Source organism: Elephas maximus, chromosome 11 (assembly GCF_024166365.1).
Source record: "Elephas maximus indicus isolate mEleMax1 chromosome 11, mEleMax1 primary haplotype, whole genome shotgun sequence".
Classification (NCBI taxonomy): domain Eukaryota; kingdom Metazoa; phylum Chordata; class Mammalia; order Proboscidea; family Elephantidae; genus Elephas; species Elephas maximus.
This window is the reverse complement of record NC_064829.1, coordinates 105,338,798-105,352,764: the sequence shown is the minus strand read 5'-3', so window position 1 is coordinate 105,352,764 and position 13,967 is coordinate 105,338,798. Positions and strand designations below refer to the sequence as shown.

Here is a 13,967-nt window from a genome sequence, read left to right as displayed (position 1 = left end):
TGCCAGACCTGTCTTCTGAGGTGCCTCTGTGTGGGTTCAAACTGCCAATCTTTGGACTACTAGACAAGCGCTTAACATTTGCGCCACTGAGAGCCTCCATTGACCACATGCCTACTACACATAAAGACACATTCTCCGCGCTGGAGACACTCACAGTATACTGAGCTATGAACTCTCTAGGATTACATATTATTGTTATTTTAGGTGCCGTCGAGTCAGTTCCAACTCGTAGTGACCCCACGTACAACAGAACGAAACAGTGCCTGGGCCTGTGCCATCCTCACAATCATTGCTATTTTTGAGCTATGTTTGAACCCATTGTTGCAGCCACTGTGTCAATCCATCTCCTTTTCACTGACCTTTTACTTTACCAAGTATGATGTCCTTCTCCAGGGACTGGTCTCTCCTGATAACATGTCCAAAGTACATGAGACAAAGTCTCACCATCCTTGCTTCTAAGGAGCATTCTGGCTGTACTTCTTCCAAGACAGATTTTTGTTCTTCTGGCAGTTCATGGTATATTCAGTATTCTTTGCCATCACTATAATTCAAAGGCATCAATTCTTCTTCAGTCTTCTTTATTCATTGTCCAGCTTTCGCATACATATGAGGTGACTGAAAATACCATGTTCAGGCACACCTTAGACCTCAAAGTGACATCTTTGCTTTTTTAATGCTTTAAAGAGGTCTTTTGCAGCAGTTTTGCCCAAAGCAATAAGTCATTTCATTTCTTGGCTGCTGCTTCCATGGGCTTGGATAGTGGATCCAAGTAAAATGAAATCCTTGATAACCTCAATCTTTTCTCCATCTATCATGATATTGCTAATTGGTCCAGTTGCAAGGATTTTTGTGTTCTTTATGTTGAGGTATAATCCATACTGAAGGCACTAGCAGAAAGAACCCAGCAGTTGAGGCCCCTGGTTCTCAAATAGAAACCCTCCACATGTACATACACTCAACACCCTTCTCTGTCCTGCCTGGATAAATGGATTTCCCTCACCCTCCGGCTTCCACTTGAGTTCAGACAATGGGGAAAGCCAGAAGGAGATCTACGGAAAAGACAAGAGTGAGGTCACAGTATTTATTCCTCCAGCTCTTTCCCTGCAGGTTGCTTTGGGATGGCTATGTTCCATGTCCCTTGACCAGGGGCACAGTTCCCATCAGGTGGCCTTCATCTGGTAGCTCTTTTTCCAGGTTCTGGTAACTGCTCCCTCCCTTAGTCTTTCAAGCCTAGGAGTAGTTAAGGAACCCTGGCTTCGAGATATTGCAATACCCTTTGTTGTTTACCACACCCTGCCCACACCTTTTTTTTTTTAATTGCTATAAAAATATATTTAACACATTTGCCAATTCAACGTTTTTCATGTGTACAATTTTGTGATATCAATTGAATTAATCCTGTTGTGCAACCCTCACCAGTAAGCATTGCCAAATTTTCCTTTGCCATAAACAGAAACCCACTGCTTCCTAAACAATGAATCCTCCTTTCCCCTTCCCTTCCACCCCTGGTAACTACTAATAAAACTTTGATGTCTATACCCTGGCCTATTCATCTCATACAAGTGGGATCATACAATATTTGCCCTTTTGTGGCTGACTTATTTCATTCAGCATAATGTTTTCAAGGTTCATCCATGGTGTAGCACATATCAGGACATTTCTCTTTATGGCTGTGTAATATTCCACTGTATGCAGTTACCACATTTTGTTTATCCATTCATCTGTTGATGGACATTTAGGTTGTTTCCACCTTTTAGCTACTGTGGCAACAAACGTTGGTGTACATGTGTCTGTTTGCATTGCTGCTTTCAAGTTTCTTGGGTATATACCTAGAAGGAATTCCTGGGTCATATGGTACCTATACCCTTTTAAATTGTCCCTTTATTAAGCTCTACTTGTTACTCAATTTGAGTGTTCTGTTTATTTCCTGGGAATCCCTGGGTGGTGCAACTGGTTAATGGGCTTAGCTGCTAACTAAAAGATTGGAGGTTTGAGTCCACCCAGAGGCACCTTGGAAGAAAGGCCTGGAGATCTACTTCTAAAGAATCAGCCATTGAAACCCCTGTGGAGCACAGTTCTACTGTGACACATGTGGGAGTTGCCATAAGTTGAAATTGACTTGAAGGCAACTGGTGGGTGGTGGTGGTTTATTTCCTGCTGGGACTCTGATGAACCCTGTAAACACAGTGGGGGAGCTTACTATATAAATGTCGCTTATTTAGGCACTGTGGGAACTCCAAAGATTAAAAAGTAAAAACCAGAGCCATGGCTTTGTCCTCTAGGACAGTGCTTCTCAAACTATCTGTGCTAAAGGTCCAGTTTATTATTACTATCACTATTATTTTCAATCTGTCACAGACTGATATTTTGATAAAACACAGTAAAAAGAAATTACTAGAAAAAGGAAACAAAACAGGCATGCAAATTACAAGTCCAATTTTTTAAATTATTGTTGTTGCTGTTAGGTGCCATTGAGTCAGTTCCAACCCATAGCGACGCTATGTAAAACAGAATGAAATGCCACCCAGTCCTGTGCCATCTTCACAATTGTTGTTATGCTTCAGCCCACTGTTGCAGCCACTGTGTCAGTCCATCTCACTGAGGTTATAGATTACTCAATCATGATACTATTCAAATTGCTATACAATTTTTTAAATATTTTCTCTCAATCTCTGAAATTATCTTGTCACAGACGAATAACATATTCTCAGACTGGCATCAGTCCATGAAACACATTTTGAGTTGCACTGCTCTAGCAGCTCACAAAGTTATAGAATCAGGTTAATAAGGTATGAAGTGTCTTTTTGGTAACACCTTGGACTCTTTCCTGCCTATAAGAGATGGCACTGATCATCCCTTTTTTCTAGAGTCCAACAGAAATTTATTGAACCCATCGTTATTAGCTGCCGCTGAGTTGGCCTCTGACTCATTGTGACCTCATGCATACCTGAGTAAACAAAACACTGCCCAGTCCTGCACCATCCCCATGATCAGTTGCAGATTGGACCCTTGTGCTCCATAGGGTTGTCACTGGGTGGTTTTTAGAAGCAGATCACCAGGCCTTTCTTCCTAGTCCGTCTTAGTATGGAGGCTCTGCTGAAACCTGTTCAGCATCATAGCAACACACAAGCTTCCACTGACAGACAGGTGGTGGCCGTGCGTGAAGTACATTGGCCAGGAATCGAACCCAGGTCTCTCGCGTGGAAGGTGAGAGTTCGCCCACTGAATCACCACTGCCCTCCTTCAGCTCATTAGCATAGCAGTTATCATATAATTTTCCAATGGCTAAAACCTACCAGAAACATCCCTTCCTTCCTCTATCCGAAAACTATAAATCACAAAGAAATAACTAAGCCTTGGTTTTTTATCCACAGTGCCTTTTTGCAGGTAAAAATCCTGCCATTTATCAAACGCCCAATGTTTCTTGCCATTAACAAACTCATAAATAGAACAGCTCTGATGCAGAGATACAAATACATCAGGCTCTCCTCTTCCAGAGCCCGTTCCCACTTAAGAGTCTACAATGGGGCAGGCTTATTTCCATGCACACGTACACACAGGGATATCCACACAATGTGTGTGTGGAGGGGGGGTGGGGTCGGTTCCCTGGATGTTCGGGTTTCAGCCTCTCCCTGCCTGTATCAAAGTCAGCATCCCAGCAGGAAACAGATGGCACATTCAAATTGGAGAGAGTTTAATAAAGGGACTACTTATGATGGGAGCCCTGGTGGCATAGTGGTAAAGCACTTCGCTGCTAACCAAAACGATGGTGGTTCAAACCCACCAGCTGCTCCACAGGAAGAAGATGTGGCAGTCTGCTTCCATAAAAATTACAGCCTTGGGAACCCTATGGGCAGTTCCACTCTCTCCTGTAGAGTTGCTAAAAGGAAACTCTATGGGGCAGTTCTACTCTGTCCTACAAAGTCACTATGAGTTGGAATCAACTCAATGGCAACCGGTTTCGTTTTTACTGTGGTGAGTACTTCCCTTACCATAGTACTATACTGTGGTTGCTTAATTATTTCCCTCTTTGCCTCTAAGCTCAGAAAGTACAGGGACCTTACTCATTCAACAAATAATCTATTAAATTCTTCCTGTACACTTGGAAGTGATCCAGATCTGGAAGATATTGCAGTGATAAGTCCTATGGATTTAAAAAAACAAAGGAGGCAGAGAAGGAGTGTGATTACCTACATAATTTACCACTACTTGATATTTTATAATTTAGTCATTTGTTTATGTTTATCATTTGTCTTTCCCCGCTAGACTGAAAGCCCCCCGAGAATTGGACTTTTTGTCTATTTATTCTCAGCTTCTTGTATTCTCACAATGAAGAACAATGCCTGGCGCAGAGTAAATACTCAGTGAATATTAAGTGAATGAATGAATCAAAGTTGTCTGTAACAGTCCAGACTCAGGATGCTGGAAATTGCCAAGCACCAGCTGGTTTGACAGAGCCCATCCTTAAACAAACAAAAAGCTAGGCCTTTTGAGGCTTGACCCTGACTGTACATTTGAGGTCTTGGTGACTGAGGACACAGGGGGTCTAGTCTGAGGGGAATTCCCGAGGTCCGGCCCCTACTTGCTATATGCAACTCAGTGGGGACTCAACCTCTTTATGCTCTGGGCACCATGTATATATATTTTATTATGAAAATGTCAAACACATTCAGAAGTAGACATAGTATAATGAACCCCCATGTATCAATCACCCAGCTTAAACAATTACCAACACATGACCACTCTTGTTCCAACTACATCCCTCCCCACTCCCCATGGTCCCACATATGATTTTAAAGAAAATCCCTGACGTTGTATTATTAAACCATAAATATTCATAAATATTTCATTATGTAGCTCTAAAGGACACTATAATCACATCTCATGAGCCCCAGTGGCACCATGGTTAAGCATTGGACTGCTGATGGAAATGCCAAAAGGTTGCTCCGCAGGAGAAAGGAACTGGCGAGCTGCTCCCACAAAGATTCCAGCTTAGGAAATCCTATATAGCAGTTCTACTGTGTCCTATAGTGTTGCTACTTGATGGCATACAACATAATCACCCCTAGAATAATTAGCACCAATTCTCTAATTTTTATCAAATACAGAGTTAATGTTCAAATTTCCAACTTGTTGACTGCAATTTAACAATTAACGATTTGTTATGTATTTTATGGAAACCCTGGGGTCTTAGTGGTTAAGTGCTACCGCTGCTAACCAAAAGGTTGGCAGTTCAAATCACCAGGTGCTCCTTGGAAACTCTATGGGGCAGTTCTACTCTGTCTGTAGGGTCGCTATGAGTCGGAATAGAATGGACCGCAACGAGTTTGGGTTTTTTGGGGTTTTGTTTGTTTGTTTTGGTTTATGTATTTTATAATGCTCAATATTTACACTACCTGGCTCACAGCATGCTGGTGAGAATGAGGTTAATTATCTTCGCAAGTCCTTTTCTAAATGGACCCAAGAGTCACAAAACCCCAGATTTACTACTAGAGACAGGGGATAGGTCGCCCTGTTCCCAGAGGGCAGAACCTCTGCAGGACAACCAAGAATGCCTGCCTGGAGTCAGAGCTGCCAAATCCCAAACACTGAGTTTACAACCCAAGAAGGTCCTCTCTGCAAAGGAAACCTTGGCGTGCGGGAGCCGGAATGCCCCCGGCCAAACCGAGAGACGATCAGCCCAAGCGATTCCCCAGACCCTGGATGCACAGTTTGAGCCACCCCGCCCGCCAGTCAGGGACGCACGGCCCAAGCCTTTACCCCCCGAACCAGCGATGCACAGCCCGGGTCAAGGGCCCCGACCCCCCGCCCCGGTCCAGAGATTGAAGTCCCCAGACTGCCCCAGCCCCGAGCCGGGGATGCACAGCCCAAGCCACTACCCTGGAACTTGAAGCTGCACTACCCAAGTCAATCTCCCAACTCGAGGCTGCCCCCCAAACTGACCCAAGGTCTCCCCACCGCATCTTAGGGAGGCCGGGTCGGAGACCCTCACCACCCACCCTACCGAGGAGGAGGTGTCATCGGTCCCCCAGTCCCCGCTTCCAACTCCTCCCACTCCAATAGACGGGGCTGGGTCACAGCCGCCAGCCCTCTAGTCCCATCCCCGGCGAAGCCGCCAACGGGGGCGCGGTCCAGGCGCCCCTCACCTCAACGCCCCAAGTAATGTCGCCCGCTTTGCGCTCCCGGAACCACGGCGCATGCGCACAGAAGCCTGTGGCCTACAATGCCCAGAAGCCCCTGCGCGGAGCGGGGAGGGGAGGGGCGTTAGGGTGCCTTGGGGAGTCGGCCGGGCCACCGGGGCAATGTCCATTTATCTGTAATAATAACGGTGAAAATAATAGTGAAGTAATAATACTGATTAAAATATATCGCTCCTCACCCGTAATAAACGGAAGCAGAAAGACTCCTCACCTAAAGTTAAAAACTAAACCAAACCCGTTGCCGCTGAGTGGATTCCGTCTGTGAGAATCCTTATACTTATTTTGTAGAGTAATCCTTTAATTTCAAAAGCGTGCAACTTTTCAATTAAAAATCACTTAAAAGTGCTTTTTTTCCCCTTCTAAGATCACAGGTCGTTTCTATTGAAGAGCTTTCTGGAAAATATCCTGCTAAGCTTGACACAAGCTGCCAGGTAACTTGTTTCCCTAGAATGGACTGGATAGTGGTGGTTCCCCCCCCGCCCCAACCCCGGCCCATAAGAAACTGAGAGAATTGACAAACATTTTCTGCTGTCCTTAATCAGAGGATAGCAGGGGTCTGGGGTATCATTAGTAGTCCCATGGTGATGCAACGATTAGCGGTTCAACCCACCCAGAGGTGCCTTGGAAGACAGGCCTGGCAGTTTGCTTCTGAAAGGTTGCAGCCTTGAAAACCCTATAGAACAGCTCTACTCTGCACGCATGGGGTCACAAGGAACCATGATTGGGAATTGACTCCATGGCAACTGGTTTGGTGTTTGCTTGAGGAATCTCTTAATAGAGTAATATTTCAACAAATTAAGAGAACATGGACAGTTTTCAGATTTTCTGTGATAAGAACCTCTTTTTGGGATGTCCCCTCATTCACATTTTAAGTCTTCTACTAAATAAAGTATCTTTTTATTTGGTGCCATAAGGGGGTAAGAAAACTGAATAAGAATTTCGCCACTGCCGTTGCCGTCGAGTTAATTGCAACTCATAGAATTTCACCAGAGGGCCACAGTTCAGGACTGAAGGAAAGCAGCTAAAAGGGTACAATCTCTTCCCACAGTTGCTTGGTCCTCCTGGCAAAGACTCTGTTTTTTCTAGTTGTTTAAGGTAGAAGCTTAGATTTCAGATCTTTTTTTTTTTTTTCTAATACATGCCTTCAATGTTATAAAGTTCCCTCTAGTTACTGCATTCGCTGCATCGGTCGAATTCTGATAAATTGTGTTTCATTTAAAGTATTTTTTAATTTCTCTTCAGACTTCTTTTTTGACCAAGGTGTTATTTAGGAGTGTGCTGTTTAATCTCAAATATTTTGGTTTTCCGACTATCTTTCTGTTTCGATTTCTACTTTAATTCCATTGTGGTCTGAGAACATACTTGATATGATTTCTATTCTTTTAAATTTGGTAAGCGTGCTTTATGGCCCGGGACATGGTCTGTCTTGGTGAATGTTCCATATGAGTTCAAAAAGAATGTGTATTCCGCTGTTGTTGGATGAAGTATAGTAGAAAAGTCAATGAGATCCAGTCAATTGGTTGTGCTGTTCATTTCAACTATGTCCTTTGCTGATTTTCTGCCTGCTGAACCTGTCAGTCATTGATGGAGGGGTGCTGCTGTCTCCAGCTATAATAATGGACGTGTCTATTTCCCCTTGCACTTTTATCAGTTTTTGTCTCACTTATTTTGACACTCTGCAGTCTGAAACCCTGGTGGCATAGTGGTTATAGAGCTACAGCTGCTGACCCAAAGGTCTGCAGTTTGAATCCACCAGATGCCCCTTGGAAACCCTGTGGGGCAGTTCTACTCTGTCCTATAGGGTCGCCGTGAGTCGGAATCAACTCAACGGCAATGGGTTTGATTTCTTTTTTGGGTAGTCAGGTCCATACATATTCATGATTGTTATGTCTTCTTGGAGAAGTGGACCCTTTACCATGATATAATGCCTCTCTTTATCCCTGATAATTTTCTTGGTCTGAAATCTGCTTTATTTGAAATTAATATAGCTACTCCAGCTTTCTTTTGATTAGTGTTAACATGATATAAAGGAGCCCTGGTGGTGCAACGGTTAAGCGCTTGGCTGGTAACCAAAAGGTTGGCATTTCAAACCTACCCAGCAGCTCCTTGGGAGAAAAGACCTGGCGATCTGCTCCCATAAAGATTTCAGCCTAGGAAACCTTACAGGGCAGTTCTACTCTGTCACATGGTGTCACTATGGGTCTGAATCTAGTCTGCAGCACCCAGCAACAAGAACAGTATATCTTTTACCATCCATTTACTTTTATTCTGTCTGTCTTTATATTTAAGGCAGATTTCTTGTAGACAACATACAGCTGCGTCTTGTTTGTTTTTTTGTATTCACTCTGATAACCTCTGTTTTTTAATTGGTGTATTTAGACCATTCACATTTAAAGTAATTATTGGCCCCGAAACTATTGCCCTGAGATCATCTTTAAACCTTAAACCAAAATATCCCCTTAAGTCTTCTTAAAACCAAACAATGCTGTTGTTGTTGTTAGGTGCCCTCAAGTTGGTTCTGACTCAGTGACCCTGTGTACAACAGAACGAAACACTGCCGGGTCCTGCGCCATCCGGACAATCGTTGTTATGCTTAAGCCCATTGCTGCAAGCCACTGTGTCAATCCATCTCATTGAGGGTCTTCTTTTTCACTGACCCTCTACCAAGCATGATGTTCTTCTCCAGGGACTGGTCTCTCCTGATAATATGTAAAACAAACAAACAATAGTTTAGCTTAATGAGTAAAAAATATCTGCCTTGAGCATTGTGCCTTATCTATGTGGGATCAAACTAACAACAGCAACTGGAAATATTAGATGGGAAACTTAGGGGACAGTGAGTTTATGTTAATGGAAAATAATTTTGAAAAGGAGGGTGAGAATGGCTGCCCAGCTTGAAGATATAATCAGCGTCACTGAACTGTTCATGTAGAAATTGTTGAAATGGTATATGTTGTGCTGTGTATATTCTCACCACCAACAAAAACAAAAATAAACTTTTAAAAAATTTTTAAAAAGAATAATAAAAGTAAAAATGGTTAAAAAAAAGTGATTATTGATATGGCTGGATTAATACCTACCACATTTGTAACTTCTCACTTCTCTCATCTTCCACACTGAGATGTTCTGGGACCTTAATTTCATATATTCTTTTTTCCTCATTGACAAATATTTAGACTTAACGTAAGATTTACTGTATTTTTTTTTTTACACACTTATTGTTGACCTGTACGTTTTCCTCTTTGTCTTGCTGGACTATATTCTTAAGAAGTTTTTTTCAGAAAGTCTGTGGGTGTTAAATGAGCGCCGGTGGCGCAGTGGTCAAGAACTCAGGCTGCTCACCAAAAGGTCAGCAGTTCAAATCCAGCAGCTGCTCCTTGGAAGCTCTGGGGCAGTTCTGCTCTGTCCTCTAGGGGCGCTATGAGCCAGAATCGACTTGACAGCAACAGGTTTCCATGTGCAGTGTCTTCACTGCTCTCACAGTAAATGCTTCTTTGCCTAGGCATAGAACAGTAAGATAAAAGTCATATTATTTCAGAGCTTTGAAATATTATGTCACTCTCTTAGTCTTTTGTTATTGATGAACAGTATGATACCAAATTATTCTCATTCCTTTATGGATAATACTTGGGTTTTACTTCCTTTCTTGAAGATTTAAGATTTTCTTTCATTATCTTTGTCTTAGTTATCTAGTGCTGCTGTAACAGAAAGATCACAAGTGGGCGGCTTTAACAAAGAGAAATTTATTCTCTCACAATCCAGGAGGCTAGAAGTTGGAATTCAGGAAGCCAGCTCCAGGGGAAGGCTTTGTCTCTGTCTGCGCTGGGGGAAGGTCCTTGTCATCAATCTTCCCCTGGTCTAGGAGCTTCTCGGCGCAGGGACCCCAGGTCCAAAGGACACGCTCCCCTCCTGGTTCTTCATTCTCGGTGGTAGGAGGTCCCTCTGTCTCTCTGCCCTGTTCTGTCTTTTAAATCTCAGAAAAGATTGACTCAAGATACAGCCTAATCTTATAGATCGAGTCCTACCTCATTAACAAAACTGCCTCTGATCCTGCCTAATTAACATCATAGAGGTAGGATTTACAACACAGAGGAAAATCACATCAGATGACAAAATGGTGGACGATCATACAATACAGGCAATCATGGCCTATTCACACAATACTGGGAATCCTGGCCAATTCAATCTATAACAATCTTCAACTGAAATTCTACCATGACTTATTTGGATGAGAGTCTTTTTTTTTTTTTTTTAATTTCTTCTGTTGAGCACACATCAGTATCTTTCAATAAGAATCTCCAGCTCTATTTTCTTGTTTTTTCTTTTTTTTATTCTCTACTATTGGCGCAGTGGTTAAGTACAGGGCTGCTAACCAAGGGGTTGGCGGTTCAAACCCACTAGCTGCTCCGCGGGAGAAGTATGTGGCAGTCTGCTTCCATAAAGATTACACCCTCAGAAACCCTGAGGCAGGTCTACTCTGTTCTATAAGGTTGCTATGGGTTGGAATGAACTCAAGGGCAGTGTGTTTTGCTTTTGGTTATCATATCTGTACTTTCTTTTTGGCACTTTTATTTGTCAAATGGAAACCCTGGTGGTGTAGTGGTTAAGAGCTACGGCTGCTAACCAAAAGGTCGGCAGTTTGAATCCACCAGGTGCTCCTTGGAAACCCTTTGGGGCAGTTCTACCCTGTCCTGTAGGGTCGCTGTGAGTCAGAATCAACTCAATGGCAACAGGTTTCGTGGTTTTTTATTTGTCACACGTTGGATCCTTTGCCATGTCTCTTAATAATCCATTATACACACGAGTGTTGTTTTCTTGCATTTTACTCTGGAGTAATTCCTTGCCTTAATCTTCCACCTCACAAATTTGCTCATCACCAACAATGTCCATTCTGTTGTTCTGTCCATGAATTCATGGTTTTACTTAAATCATCTTATTTAGACCATTTTATTTAAAATATATAATTTCTAAAATAACTTCATTTTCAAAGATGCAACATATTCTTGAATATTTCTGAGGATTAATTAAATGTATTATATTAATTAGATTGATTTTTACATAGCAGCACCAAACTGAACATATAGAAAAGCCAACAGCTGAGGAAACAGGAGACTTTATAATAAATGAGGATAAGAGATTAAAAAAAGAACAGGTTTATTTTGATGACCTGAGAAAATGTGCTTATATTCGTCTCTGCCTGAAAACTTACTAAAATGACAGTAATTTTTTTAATAGTGTTGAAAATATACATAACAAAACATATGCCAACTCAACAATTTCTACATGTACAATTCAGTGACATTGATTACATTCTTCAAGTTGTTCAACCATTCTCGCTATCCTTTTCCAAATAGAGAGTAAATCACAACTAAAAGTATAAACCTGCAAAAATGAAAACAGAAGTTATTAGATGAGAAAATTACACTAATAACTAGAAGGCATTAAGTTACTGGCTGAAGCACAGCAGAGGAACCACAGCTTAGATAACATGCAGGAGGAACTGCAATACACACAAAGATGTAGACAGCTACATAGATACATGAAAAACCAAACCTGGTGTTAATTCCAACTCAGTGACCCTACAGAACAGAGTAGAAATATATACTGCTCTACTGATATGTTGTTGTTGTGACATGAGTATATATGTGTGTGTGTGTGTGTGTGTATAAACCCATCACTGTCAATTCCAACTCATAAGGAAACCCTGGCTACTAATCAAAAGGTTGGCAGTTCAAATCCAATGGGCACTCCTTGGAAACACTATAGGGCAGTTCTACTCTGTCCTATAGGGTCACAGAGTCAGAACTGACTCCACGGCAACAGGTTTGATTTTCTTTGGTTTACGCATAAAAACCAAACCCAGTGCCGTCGAGTCGATTCCGACTCATAGTGACCCTATAGGACAGAGTAGAACTGCCCCACAGAGTTTCCAAGGAGCACCTGGTAGATTTGAACTGCCATCCCTTTGGTTAGCAGCCGTAGCACTTAACCACTACGTCACCAGGGTTTCCACATATATATATATCATTAATAAAAAGATAAATGATGTTCTAGAAATAAACTTTACAAGCAACATGTGAGATCTATATCCATACTTTTTTAAAAACACTATTGGCAGAATAAACTACATCTTCAACAAAAAGACTATCTTTCAGTTTCCTAGTGCTGCAGTAACAGAAATACCATAAGCAGGTGGCTTCAAAGAAAAGAAATTTATTTTCTCACAGTTCTGGAGGCTACAAGTCCACATCAGGGCCTTGGCCGTATTGATTCCTTCCCCATAGATAGTCCCAGGCATTTCTTGGTTCATTGGCTCCTTGGCTTGTAGATGATCTTCACATGGTATCTGTCTCCCCAGCTGCCCATCCTGTGTGTGCGTATCTCTGCATCTAATCTGCTCTTTTTATAACTCAGAAGTGGTTAGCTGCAGAAACCACCCTACTCAGGTATGATCTAGTTAACCTAACCAAGGGTAATAAGGATAATTCTCTTGGACACCAACTAAAAAGACAACCTGACCTTAAGAATCAGCACCAAGCTGGTTCCTGTAGATGAAGGTCAAATATACCCCCATTTTCCACTTTCTCCATCATTTCTAGTGCCAGCTGTTCTCCTCACAGCACTTTTTCCCTATTGGGTTCAATAATTGATTAGAACAGTCAAGAGAACTCATTGAAACAACATGACTGCAGTAACAACTTTAATAACAGGAGGTAAACAGAAACGAAGATATGTGAAGAGCAAGGTTCAGGAGGGTCCTGGCATAGAACCTCAATGTCTCAAAGGGGATCCACCTACGCTTCCTCAAAACCAATATTCAGTCTCACCCATCAGGAAACTTTCACACGTGAAACTCAATGAGGTCACTTGGCTGGTTGGCTCTTGGCCACTCCTCTCAGCTCTTGGTGGGGCTTGATCTTTATACTCTGCTGCCACCATCTGGGTCTGCTGTTGTCTTCACTTCTGGTACTGTTGCAGTTGCTGCCTCCATTGCCGTTGCAGGTTTAGTCAGTTTGGGAGGGTCACAGCACAGGGTCCTGGTGTCTAAAACACACACTCCTGTCCTGCTCTAGTAGATCAAGAGTCCGCATCTGAGCCTCCTCCTTCTACGGTTTTTACCAGTCACTGGCCAGGCCCCTCAACAATCCCTGCAAAGGTCAACTACAGGATGGGGCCTCGCCAGCCAAACCCCATAAAGGTCAGATTGGGTGGGACCCACCCAACTGATCCTGGTAAAGGCCAACTATTGAGTGGGGCTTTGGAACCAGGGCCAAAAGACCAATTTATTATTATTAAGTGATTCCACACTGTGCACAAAGAAAACCGTGTTTCCAAACAGGATGACATCCGCAGGTATAAACTTACTGCTATTGAGTCGATTCTGACTCGTGGCGACCCTACAGGACAGAGTAGAACTGCCCCACAGTTTCCAAGGAATGCCTGATGGATTTGAACAGCCGACCTTTTGGTTAGCAGCCGTAGCTCTTAACCACTATGACGCCAGGGTTTCCATTCACAGGTATAGGGGTTAGGATTCCAATTCATATTTTGGGCAGGACACAATTTAATCTCTAACAGACTCCATTCTTGATTAGGAGGGCTTTGTTAAAATATCAGTCCTCAACCCAGGTAACATAAAGTAAAAGACTATGAATTTGATCACCCATTATAATTATCTATATACCAAATAACTAGGAAAAGTTATCCTCAACACATACGACAGATAGTAGCTAATTTCCTTGAAAACACACGGACACAGAACAAGAG

General features: G+C 42.5%; 1 pseudogene; it reads left to right on the top strand.

Annotated features, from left to right (window-relative positions):
• The first annotated feature begins 5,649 nt into the window (after positions 1–5,649).
• The window catches only part of LOC126086262 (NADH dehydrogenase [ubiquinone] 1 alpha subcomplex assembly factor 4-like), a 13,583-nt pseudogene continuing 5,265 nt past the window's right edge, over positions 5,650–13,967 (top strand).